General features: G+C 69.4%; 5 non-coding genes across 5 annotated transcripts; all 5 read right to left on the bottom strand.

The window, feature by feature from the left end:
- Window positions 1–525: 525 nt before the first annotated feature.
- LOC138848131 (5S ribosomal RNA) lies at window positions 526–644 on the bottom strand. Its single transcript, XR_011385943.1, has one exon. It is a non-coding gene; the product is annotated as a 5S ribosomal RNA (ribosomal RNA).
- A 2,343-nt stretch (window positions 645–2,987) lies between these two features.
- On the bottom strand, window positions 2,988–3,106 carry LOC138848130 (5S ribosomal RNA). The gene has a single exon (XR_011385942.1). It is a non-coding gene; the product is annotated as a 5S ribosomal RNA (ribosomal RNA).
- Window positions 3,107–5,427: 2,321 nt separating this feature from the next.
- LOC138848129 (5S ribosomal RNA) lies at window positions 5,428–5,546 on the bottom strand. The gene has a single exon (XR_011385941.1). It is a non-coding gene; the product is annotated as a 5S ribosomal RNA (ribosomal RNA).
- Window positions 5,547–7,878: 2,332 nt separating this feature from the next.
- On the bottom strand, window positions 7,879–7,997 carry LOC138848128 (5S ribosomal RNA). The gene has a single exon (XR_011385940.1). It is a non-coding gene; the product is annotated as a 5S ribosomal RNA (ribosomal RNA).
- Window positions 7,998–10,329: 2,332 nt separating this feature from the next.
- On the bottom strand, window positions 10,330–10,448 carry LOC138848127 (5S ribosomal RNA). Its single transcript, XR_011385939.1, has one exon. It is a non-coding gene; the product is annotated as a 5S ribosomal RNA (ribosomal RNA).
- Between the last annotated feature and the right edge of the window lie 1,635 nt (window positions 10,449–12,083).

Here is a 12,083-nt window from a genome sequence, read left to right as displayed (position 1 = left end):
TGAGTGGTGGGCAACCGCGCCCTGGCGTCGTCTTCGGGCGGTGGTCGTGGTCGTGGTCGTGGTCACAGTCATTGGGCTCCCTGGGAGACAGGAGCCCGGGAGGGGCGGTGGGAGTGCAGGTGCCGGGAGCTGCTGGTGCGGCGGGCTGCGGGGTTGGGGCGGCCGGCAGGGGAGCGCCCTGGCGGGCGGTGAGTCGCTGGTTTGGGGTTGGAGGGGGCGCGCTGGATGGCGCGGGGCGTGGCCTGTGTCCCGGGGTGGGCCCCGGGGTTGGCGGTGGGGCTGCGGCAGCCGGGGACAGCTGGCCGGCCTGCCCGTGCCCGTGCCCGTGCCCGTGCCCAGGCCCAGGCCCAGGCCCAGGCCCGAGGCGCGGGCGGGCTGGGGCTGCCAGGTGGAGGGGTCGGGCTTCTGCCCCCTGCTGGAGCTGCGTTGGGGGTCGCAGGGGTCCCGGCGTGCGGGCTGGCGGATGGGGGCGTGGCTAGGCAGCCAGCCAAAGGCGAGCAAAAGGGGAGGGTGCCGCGGGGCAAAAGCCTACAGCACCCGGTATTCCCAGGCGGTCTCCCATCCAAGTACTAACCAGGCCCGACCCTGCTTAGCTTCCGAGATCAGACGAGATCGGGCGCGTTCAGGGTGGTATGGCCGTAGACGCCAGAGGCTGCCTCCAGGCCCCTCTTGAGTGCGCGCCCGCACAGCCGCCGCCGCCGCCGCCGCCGCCGCCTCCTCCTCCTCCTCCTCCTCCTCCTGCCCGCTCCCCGCTCTCACTCCCATTCCCATTCCCATTCCCATTCCCATTCCCGCTCCCGCTCCCGCTGCCGCTTCTCCTCCGCCTCCTCCCTCTTTTCTCTTCTCTTCTCTTCTCCTCCTCCCCCCCCCTCCTCCTCAGCCGCCCTCCGCCTAGCCCTGCACCAGTGCCCGAACTCCAGCCCTCCGCCTGCCCAGCCCAGGACCTGCAGCACCGGGCGCCCAGTCGGCACGCTGCCGCCAAGCCAAGGGGAGCCAACCTCCTCCGGCTGCCGCTGGCCACAGGGAACTCCTACTCTCTCTTTCTAGGCCGGATCCCCTGCCTGCCGCCATCGCCCAGCCACACGCCAGCCGTGCCCGGCAGCCTCCACGCCTGCCCAGGGCTGCGCCCCGCGGCTCGCGGGTCCCGGCACCAGGGGGTTCGGCGCCCCACACCACCGCGGCCCGGGCCTTCCCTCCTACCCGGCCGCCAGCAGCCCCCCCACCGCTGACGCACAGGTCGCCCGCCCTCCCCCGGCACGGCCGCCGCGCCTCCACACACTCCCACGCCGCGAGGACAGCTGAGGGCCTGGGGACCCTTGTCCCCGCTCGGTCACGGGGGCCCAAGTGGGGCAGCAGGTCGGGAAGGAGGGCGGCAGCGCACGGAATCACCCCCGCCGCACGCTCGCGTGGGCACTCACACACACACACACACACACACACACGCCTACACAAGGGGCACACAGTCGCACACCCCGACACCCTTCGTGGCACAGAGGGATTTCCGTCCTCAGCGCCCGTTCCCTCACGGGAGGGTGGGGCGCTTCAGCGCGACCCGCACCCTCCAGCCCGGCAGCCAGTTCGAGACTGTCGCTCCCCCTCTTCATGGAGGAACGACACAGGACCCTGCGCTGTTCTTTCGTCTGCTCGGCCCTCCCCGGGTTTGCTGCTGGTTCTTCCCGGGTTGGCTACCGTCCCTTCCACCTCCGTGGAAGGGCGGTTCCCCCTGCCACATTCCCCACTTCCGCGGGGGAGCGGCACACCGCCGGCCGGCCGGCCGGCTCTCTCGGGGGCTGCACAGGTGTTCCCCTTAGATGTTCCTGGTGCATGTTGTCTCTCTCCTCCTTTATAGTCCTCTTCCGCCAATCCCAACTCGGCTGCCCACACGCCAAGTACGCTGCTCTCCTCCAATCAGGAGCAGGATCAGCTCCTGGAGGTCATCACTCAAGTTGGCAAGAGGCAGCTGCATAGAAGCTGTTTTCTCCTCTCCCAGCGCCATATTGTGGGAGAGCAGATGCATAGAATAAGTCTTAATTCCAGTAACTCAGTCCAATCCGAGTTGCTCCCCACAGAGACCACAGGCTGTGTGCTGCCTGCCTGCCACGGACCCTCTGTCCCGGGGAGGTCCTGTGGGCACGCAGCCTGTGGCCGCGGGTCTCTGCCTGGCCTGCCAAAAGGGTGCCCCGTTTGGATGCTGTGTGAGTCAGGGCTGATGGGGGAGAGGGGGACAGAGAGAGGAGAGAGAGACAGAGAGAGAGAGAGAAAGAGAGAGAGACGTGTAGGTGTTGGTGTAAGTCAGAGACAGAGGGAGAGGGTGCCTGTATTGCCTGCGAGGCTTGGTGTGGGGTCCCTCCTTTGCGCTCTGGAGGGCTTCCGCGGCTGTGGCGCGTGGCCGCCGCACGGCCAGGTGGCGCAGAGGGCCCGCGGGTTGGGCTGCGCGAGGCACCGGGCCCTGAGTGGTGGGCAACCGCGCCCTGGCGTCGTCTTCGGGCGGTGGTCGTGGTCGTGGTCGTGGTCACAGTCATTGGGCTCCCTGGGAGACAGGAGCCCGGGAGGGGCGGTGGGAGTGCAGGTGCCGGGAGCTGCTGGTGCGGCGGGCTGCGGGGTTGGGGCGGCCGGCAGGGGAGCGCCCTGGCGGGCGGTGAGTCGCTGGTTTGGGGTTGGAGGGGGCGCGCTGGATGGCGCGGGGCGTGGCCTGTGTCCCGGGGTGGGCCCCGGGGTTGGCGGTGGGGCTGCGGCAGCCGGGGACAGCTGGCCGGCCCGCCCGTGCCCGTGCCCGTGCCCGTGCCCGTGCCCGTGCCCAGGCCCAGGCCCAGGCCCAGGCCCGAGGCGCGGGCGGGCTGGGGCTGCCAGGTGGAGGGGTCGGGCTTCTGCCCCCTGCTGGAGCTGCGTTGGGGGTCGCAGGGGTCCCGGCGTGCGGGCTGGCGGATGGGGGCGTGGCTAGGCAGCCAGCCAAAGGCGAGCAAAAGGGGAGGGTGCCGCGGGGCAAAAGCCTACAGCACCCGGTATTCCCAGGCGGTCTCCCATCCAAGTACTAACCAGGCCCGACCCTGCTTAGCTTCCGAGATCAGACGAGATCGGGCGCGTTCAGGGTGGTATGGCCGTAGACGCCAGAGGCTGCCTCCAGGCCCCTCTTGAGTGCGCGCCCGCACAGCCGCCGCCGCCGCCGCCGCCGCCGCCTCCTCCTCCTCCTCCTCCTGCCCGCTCCCCGCTCTCACCCATTCCCATTCCCATTCCCATTCCCGCTCCCGCTCCCGCTGCCGCTTCTCCTCCGCCTCCTCCCTCTTCTTCTCTTCTCTTCTCCTCCTCCCCCCCCCTCCTCCTCAGCCGCCCTCCGCCTAGCCCTGCACCAGTGCCCGAACTCCAGCCCTCCGCCTGCCCAGCCCAGGACCTGCAGCACCGGGCGCCCAGTCGGCACGCTGCCGCCAAGCCAAGGGGAGCCAACCTCCTCCGGCTGCCGCTGGCCACAGGGAACTCCTACTCTCTCTTTCTAGGCCGGATCCCCTGCCTGCCGCCATCGCCCAGCCACACGCCAGCCGTGCCCGGCAGCCTCCACGCCTGCCCAGGGCTGCGCCCCGCGGCTCGCGGGTCCCGGCACCAGGGGGTTCGGCGCCCCACACCACCGCGGCCCGGGCCTTCCCTCCTACCCGGCCGCCAGCAGCCCCCCCACCGCTGACGCACAGGTCGCCCGCCCTCCCCCGGCACGGCCGCCGCGCCTCCACACACTCCCACGCCGCGAGGACAGCTGAGGGCCTGGGGACCCTTGTCCCCGCTCGGTCACGGGGGCCCAAGTGGGGCAGCAGGTCGGGAAGGAGGGCGGCAGCGCACGGAATCACCCCCGCCGCACGCTCGCGTGGGCACTCACACACACACACACACACACACACACACGCCTACACAAGGGGCACACAGTCGCACACCCCGACACCCTTCGTGGCACAGAGGGATTTCCGTCCTCAGCGCCCGTTCCCTCACGGGAGGGTGGGGCGCTTCAGCGCGACCCGCACCCTCCAGCCCGGCAGCCAGTTCGAGACTGTCGCTCCCCCTCTTCATGGAGGAACGACACAGGACCCTGCGCTGTTCTTTCGTCTGCTCGGCCCTCCCCGGGTTTGCTGCTGGTTCTTCCCGGGTTGGCTACCGTCCCTTCCACCTCCGTGGAAGGGCGGTTCCCCCTGCCACATTCCCCACTTCCGCGGGGGAGCGGCACACCGCCGGCCGGCCGGCCGGCTCTCTCGGGGGCTGCACAGGTGTTCCCCTTAGATGTTCCTGGTGCATGTTGTCTCTCTCCTCCTTTATAGTCCTCTTCCGCCAATCCCAACTCGGCTGCCCACACGCCAAGTACGCTGCTCTCCTCCAATCAGGAGCAGGATCAGCTCCTGGAGGTCATCACTCAAGTTGGCAAGAGGCAGCTGCATAGAAGCTGTTTTCTCCTCTCCCAGCGCCATATTGTGGGAGAGCAGATGCATAGAATAAGTCTTAATTCCAGTAACTCAGTCCAATCCGAGTTGCTCCCCACAGAGACCACAGGCTGTGTGCTGCCTGCCTGCCACGGACCCTCTGTCCCGGGGAGGTCCTGTGGGCACGCAGCCTGTGGCCGCGGGTCTCTGCCTGGCCTGCCAAAAGGGTGCCCCGTTTGGATGCTGTGTGAGTCAGGGCTGATGGGGGAGAGGGGGACAGAGAGAGGAGAGAGAGACAGAGAGAGAGAGAGAAAGAGAGAGAGACGTGTAGGTGTTGGTGTAAGTCAGAGACAGAGGGAGAGGGTGCCTGTATTGCCTGCGAGGCTTGGTGTGGGGTCCCTCCTTTGCGCTCTGGAGGGCTTCCGCGGCTGTGGCGCGTGGCCGCCGCACGGCCAGGTGGCGCAGAGGGCCCGCGGGTTGGGCTGCGCGAGGCACCGGGCCCTGAGTGGTGGGCAACCGCGCCCTGGCGTCGTCTTCGGGCGGTGGTCGTGGTCGTGGTCGTGGTCACAGTCATTGGGCTCCCTGGGAGACAGGAGCCCGGGAGGGGCGGTGGGAGTGCAGGTGCCGGGAGCTGCTGGTGCGGCGGGCTGCGGGGTTGGGGCGGCCGGCAGGGGAGCGCCCTGGCGGGCGGTGAGTCGCTGGTTTGGGGTTGGAGGGGGCGCGCTGGATGGCGCGGGGCGTGGCCTGTGTCCCGGGGTGGGCCCCGGGGTTGGCGGTGGGGCTGCGGCAGCCGGGGACAGCTGGCCGGCCCGCCCGTGCCCGTGCCCGTGCCCGTGCCCGTGCCCAGGCCCAGGCCCAGGCCCAGGCCCGAGGCGCGGGCGGGCTGGGGCTGCCAGGTGGAGGGGTCGGGCTTCTGCCCCCTGCTGGAGCTGCGTTGGGGGTCGCAGGGGTCCCGGCGTGCGGGCTGGCGGATGGGGGCGTGGCTAGGCAGCCAGCCAAAGGCGAGCAAAAGGGGAGGGTGCCGCGGGGCAAAAGCCTACAGCACCCGGTATTCCCAGGCGGTCTCCCATCCAAGTACTAACCAGGCCCGACCCTGCTTAGCTTCCGAGATCAGACGAGATCGGGCGCGTTCAGGGTGGTATGGCCGTAGACGCCAGAGGCTGCCTCCAGGCCCCTCTTGAGTGCGCGCCCGCACAGCCGCCGCCGCCGCCGCCGCCGCCGCCGCCTCCTCCTCCTCCTCCTCCTGCCCGCTCCCCGCTCTCACTCCCATTCCCATTCCCATTCCCATTCCCGCTCCCGCTCCCGCTGCCGCTTCTCCTCCGCCTCCTCCCTCTTTTCTCTTCTCTTCTCTTCTCCTCCTCCCCCCCCCTCCTCCTCAGCCGCCCTCCGCCTAGCCCTGCACCAGTGCCCGAACTCCAGCCCTCCGCCTGCCCAGCCCAGGACCTGCAGCACCGGGCGCCCAGTCGGCACGCTGCCGCCAAGCCAAGGGGAGCCAACCTCCTCCGGCTGCCGCTGGCCACAGGGAACTCCTACTCTCTCTTTCTAGGCCGGATCCCCTGCCTGCCGCCATCGCCCAGCCACACGCCAGCCGTGCCCGGCAGCCTCCACGCCTGCCCAGGGCTGCGCCCCGCGGCTCGCGGGTCCCGGCACCAGGGGGTTCGGCGCCCCACACCACCGCGGCCCGGGCCTTCCCTCCTACCCGGCCGCCAGCAGCCCCCCCACCGCTGACGCACAGGTCGCCCGCCCTCCCCCGGCACGGCCGCCGCGCCTCCACACACTCCCACGCCGCGAGGACAGCTGAGGGCCTGGGGACCCTTGTCCCCGCTCGGTCACGGGGGCCCAAGTGGGGCAGCAGGTCGGGAAGGAGGGCGGCAGCGCACGGAATCACCCCCGCCGCACGCTCGCGTGGGCACTCACACACACACACACACACACACACACACACGCCTACACAAGGGGCACACAGTCGCACACCCCGACACCCTTCGTGGCACAGAGGGATTTCCGTCCTCAGCGCCCGTTCCCTCACGGGAGGGTGGGGCGCTTCAGCGCGACCCGCACCCTCCAGCCCGGCAGCCAGTTCGAGACTGTCGCTCCCCCTCTTCATGGAGGAACGACACAGGACCCTGCGCTGTTCTTTCGTCTGCTCGGCCCTCCCCGGGTTTGCTGCTGGTTCTTCCCGGGTTGGCTACCGTCCCTTCCACCTCCGTGGAAGGGCGGTTCCCCCTGCCACATTCCCCACTTCCGCGGGGGAGCGGCACACCGCCGGCCGGCCGGCCGGCTCTCTCGGGGGCTGCACAGGTGTTCCCCTTAGATGTTCCTGGTGCATGTTGTCTCTCTCCTCCTTTATAGTCCTCTTCCGCCAATCCCAACTCGGCTGCCCACACGCCAAGTACGCTGCTCTCCTCCAATCAGGAGCAGGATCAGCTCCTGGAGGTCATCACTCAAGTTGGCAAGAGGCAGCTGCATAGAAGCTGTTTTCTCCTCTCCCAGCGCCATATTGTGGGAGAGCAGATGCATAGAATAAGTCTTAATTCCAGTAACTCAGTCCAATCCGAGTTGCTCCCCACAGAGACCACAGGCTGTGTGCTGCCTGCCTGCCACGGACCCTCTGTCCCGGGGAGGTCCTGTGGGCACGCAGCCTGTGGCCGCGGGTCTCTGCCTGGCCTGCCAAAAGGGTGCCCCGTTTGGATGCTGTGTGAGTCAGGGCTGATGGGGGAGAGGGGGACAGAGAGAGGAGAGAGAGACAGAGAGAGAGAGAGAAAGAGAGAGAGACGTGTAGGTGTTGGTGTAAGTCAGAGACAGAGGGAGAGGGTGCCTGTATTGCCTGCGAGGCTTGGTGTGGGGTCCCTCCTTTGCGCTCTGGAGGGCTTCCGCGGCTGTGGCGCGTGGCCGCCGCACGGCCAGGTGGCGCAGAGGGCCCGCGGGTTGGGCTGCGCGAGGCACCGGGCCCTGAGTGGTGGGCAACCGCGCCCTGGCGTCGTCTTCGGGCGGTGGTCGTGGTCGTGGTCGTGGTCACAGTCATTGGGCTCCCTGGGAGACAGGAGCCCGGGAGGGGCGGTGGGAGTGCAGGTGCCGGGAGCTGCTGGTGCGGCGGGCTGCGGGGTTGGGGCGGCCGGCAGGGGAGCGCCCTGGCGGGCGGTGAGTCGCTGGTTTGGGGTTGGAGGGGGCGCGCTGGATGGCGCGGGGCGTGGCCTGTGTCCCGGGGTGGGCCCCGGGGTTGGCGGTGGGGCTGCGGCAGCCGGGGACAGCTGGCCGGCCCGCCCGTGCCCGTGCCCGTGCCCGTGCCCGTGCCCAGGCCCAGGCCCAGGCCCAGGCCCGAGGCGCGGGCGGGCTGGGGCTGCCAGGTGGAGGGGTCGGGCTTCTGCCCCCTGCTGGAGCTGCGTTGGGGGTCGCAGGGGTCCCGGCGTGCGGGCTGGCGGATGGGGGCGTGGCTAGGCAGCCAGCCAAAGGCGAGCAAAAGGGGAGGGTGCCGCGGGGCAAAAGCCTACAGCACCCGGTATTCCCAGGCGGTCTCCCATCCAAGTACTAACCAGGCCCGACCCTGCTTAGCTTCCGAGATCAGACGAGATCGGGCGCGTTCAGGGTGGTATGGCCGTAGACGCCAGAGGCTGCCTCCAGGCCCCTCTTGAGTGCGCGCCCGCACAGCCGCCGCCGCCGCCGCCGCCGCCGCCGCCTCCTCCTCCTCCTCCTCCTGCCCGCTCCCCGCTCTCACTCCCATTCCCATTCCCATTCCCATTCCCGCTCCCGCTCCCGCTGCCGCTTCTCCTCCGCCTCCTCCCTCTTTTCTCTTCTCTTCTCTTCTCCTCCTCCCCCCCCCTCCTCCTCAGCCGCCCTCCGCCTAGCCCTGCACCAGTGCCCGAACTCCAGCCCTCCGCCTGCCCAGCCCAGGACCTGCAGCACCGGGCGCCCAGTCGGCACGCTGCCGCCAAGCCAAGGGGAGCCAACCTCCTCCGGCTGCCGCTGGCCACAGGGAACTCCTACTCTCTCTTTCTAGGCCGGATCCCCTGCCTGCCGCCATCGCCCAGCCACACGCCAGCCGTGCCCGGCAGCCTCCACGCCTGCCCAGGGCTGCGCCCCGCGGCTCGCGGGTCCCGGCACCAGGGGGTTCGGCGCCCCACACCACCGCGGCCCGGGCCTTCCCTCCTACCCGGCCGCCAGCAGCCCCCCCACCGCTGACGCACAGGTCGCCCGCCCTCCCCCGGCACGGCCGCCGCGCCTCCACACACTCCCACGCCGCGAGGACAGCTGAGGGCCTGGGGACCCTTGTCCCCGCTCGGTCACGGGGGCCCAAGTGGGGCAGCAGGTCGGGAAGGAGGGCGGCAGCGCACGGAATCACCCCCGCCGCACGCTCGCGTGGGCACTCACACACACACACACACACACACACACACACGCCTACACAAGGGGCACACAGTCGCACACCCCGACACCCTTCGTGGCACAGAGGGATTTCCGTCCTCAGCGCCCGTTCCCTCACGGGAGGGTGGGGCGCTTCAGCGCGACCCGCACCCTCCAGCCCGGCAGCCAGTTCGAGACTGTCGCTCCCCCTCTTCATGGAGGAACGACACAGGACCCTGCGCTGTTCTTTCGTCTGCTCGGCCCTCCCCGGGTTTGCTGCTGGTTCTTCCCGGGTTGGCTACCGTCCCTTCCACCTCCGTGGAAGGGCGGTTCCCCCTGCCACATTCCCCACTTCCGCGGGGGAGCGGCACACCGCCGGCCGGCCGGCCGGCTCTCTCGGGGGCTGCACAGGTGTTCCCCTTAGATGTTCCTGGTGCATGTTGTCTCTCTCCTCCTTTATAGTCCTCTTCCGCCAATCCCAACTCGGCTGCCCACACGCCAAGTACGCTGCTCTCCTCCAATCAGGAGCAGGATCAGCTCCTGGAGGTCATCACTCAAGTTGGCAAGAGGCAGCTGCATAGAAGCTGTTTTCTCCTCTCCCAGCGCCATATTGTGGGAGAGCAGATGCATAGAATAAGTCTTAATTCCAGTAACTCAGTCCAATCCGAGTTGCTCCCCACAGAGACCACAGGCTGTGTGCTGCCTGCCTGCCACGGACCCTCTGTCCCGGGGAGGTCCTGTGGGCACGCAGCCTGTGGCCGCGGGTCTCTGCCTGGCCTGCCAAAAGGGTGCCCCGTTTGGATGCTGTGTGAGTCAGGGCTGATGGGGGAGAGGGGGACAGAGAGAGGAGAGAGAGACAGAGAGAGAGAGAGAAAGAGAGAGAGACGTGTAGGTGTTGGTGTAAGTCAGAGACAGAGGGAGAGGGTGCCTGTATTGCCTGCGAGGCTTGGTGTGGGGTCCCTCCTTTGCGCTCTGGAGGGCTTCCGCGGCTGTGGCGCGTGGCCGCCGCACGGCCAGGTGGCGCAGAGGGCCCGCGGGTTGGGCTGCGCGAGGCACCGGGCCCTGAGTGGTGGGCAACCGCGCCCTGGCGTCGTCTTCGGGCGGTGGTCGTGGTCGTGGTCGTGGTCACAGTCATTGGGCTCCCTGGGAGACAGGAGCCCGGGAGGGGCGGTGGGAGTGCAGGTGCCGGGAGCTGCTGGTGCGGCGGGCTGCGGGGTTGGGGCGGCCGGCAGGGGAGCGCCCTGGCGGGCGGTGAGTCGCTGGTTTGGGGTTGGAGGGGGCGCGCTGGATGGCGCGGGGCGTGGCCTGTGTCCCGGGGTGGGCCCCGGGGTTGGCGGTGGGGCTGCGGCAGCCGGGGACAGCTGGCCGGCCCGCCCGTGCCCGTGCCCGTGCCCGTGCCCGTGCCCAGGCCCAGGCCCAGGCCCAGGCCCGAGGCGCGGGCGGGCTGGGGCTGCCAGGTGGAGGGGTCGGGCTTCTGCCCCCTGCTGGAGCTGCGTTGGGGGTCGCAGGGGTCCCGGCGTGCGGGCTGGCGGATGGGGGCGTGGCTAGGCAGCCAGCCAAAGGCGAGCAAAAGGGGAGGGTGCCGCGGGGCAAAAGCCTACAGCACCCGGTATTCCCAGGCGGTCTCCCATCCAAGTACTAACCAGGCCCGACCCTGCTTAGCTTCCGAGATCAGACGAGATCGGGCGCGTTCAGGGTGGTATGGCCGTAGACGCCAGAGGCTGCCTCCAGGCCCCTCTTGAGTGCGCGCCCGCACAGCCGCCGCCGCCGCCGCCGCCGCCGCCTCCTCCTCCTCCTCCTCCTGCCCGCTCCCCGCTCTCACTCCCATTCCCATTCCCATTCCCATTCCCGCTCCCGCTCCCGCTGCCGCTTCTCCTCCGCCTCCTCCCTCTTTTCTCTTCTCTTCTCTTCTCCTCCTCCCCCCCCCTCCTCCTCAGCCGCCCTCCGCCTAGCCCTGCACCAGTGCCCGAACTCCAGCCCTCCGCCTGCCCAGCCCAGGACCTGCAGCACCGGGCGCCCAGTCGGCACGCTGCCGCCAAGCCAAGGGGAGCCAACCTCCTCCGGCTGCCGCTGGCCACAGGGAACTCCTACTCTCTCTTTCTAGGCCGGATCCCCTGCCTGCCGCCATCGCCCAGCCACACGCCAGCCGTGCCCGGCAGCCTCCACGCCTGCCCAGGGCTGCGCCCCGCGGCTCGCGGGTCCCGGCACCAGGGGGTTCGGCGCCCCACACCACCGCGGCCCGGGCCTTCCCTCCTACCCGGCCGCCAGCAGCCCCCCCACCGCTGACGCACAGGTCGCCCGCCCTCCCCCGGCACGGCCGCCGCGCCTCCACACACTCCCACGCCGCGAGGACAGCTGAGGGCCTGGGGACCCTTGTCCCCGCTCGGTCACGGGGGCCCAAGTGGGGCAGCAGGTCGGGAAGGAGGGCGGCAGCGCACGGAATCACCCCCGCCGCACGCTCGCGTGGGCACTCACACACACACACACACACACACACACACGCCTACACAAGGGGCACACAGTCGCACACCCCGACACCCTTCGTGGCACAGAGGGATTTCCGTCCTCAGCGCCCGTTCCCTCACGGGAGGGTGGGGCGCTTCAGCGCGACCCGCACCCTCCAGCCCGGCAGCCAGTTCGAGACTGTCGCTCCCCCTCTTCATGGAGGAACGACACAGGACCCTGCGCTGTTCTTTCGTCTGCTCGGCCCTCCCCGGGTTTGCTGCTGGTTCTTCCCGGGTTGGCTACCGTCCCTTCCACCTCCGTGGAAGGGCGGTTCCCCCTGCCACATTCCCCACTTCCGCGGGGGAGCGGCACACCGCCGGCCGGCCGGCCGGCTCTCTCGGGGGCTGCACAGGTGTTCCCCTTAGATGTTCCTGGTGCATGTTGTCTCTCTCCTCCTTTATAGTCCTCTTCCGCCAATCCCAACTCGGCTGCCCACACGCCAAGTACGCTGCTCTCCTCCAATCAGGAGCAGGATCAGCTCCTGGAGGTCATCACTCAAGTTGGCAAGAGGCAGCTGCATAGAAGCTGTTTTCTCCTCTCCCAGCGCCATATTGTGGGAGAGCAGATGCATAGAATAAGTCTTAATTCCAGTAACTCAGTCCAATCCGAGTTGCTCCCCACAGAGACCACAGGCTGTGTGCTGCCTGCCTGCCACGGACCCTCTGTCCCGGGGAGGTCCTGTGGGCACGCAGCCTGTGGCCGCGGGTCTCTGCCTGGCCTGCCAAAAGGGTGCCCCGTTTGGATGCTGTGTGAGTCAGGGCTGATGGGGGAGAGGGGGACAGAGAGAGGAGAGAGAGACAGAGAGAGAGAGAGAAAGAGAGAGAGACGTGTAGGTGTTGGTGT

This window comes from Oryctolagus cuniculus, unplaced genomic scaffold, assembly GCF_964237555.1.
Source record: "Oryctolagus cuniculus unplaced genomic scaffold, mOryCun1.1 SCAFFOLD_167, whole genome shotgun sequence".
Classification (NCBI taxonomy): domain Eukaryota; kingdom Metazoa; phylum Chordata; class Mammalia; order Lagomorpha; family Leporidae; genus Oryctolagus; species Oryctolagus cuniculus.
This window is presented reverse-complemented; position numbering and strand designations above follow the sequence as displayed.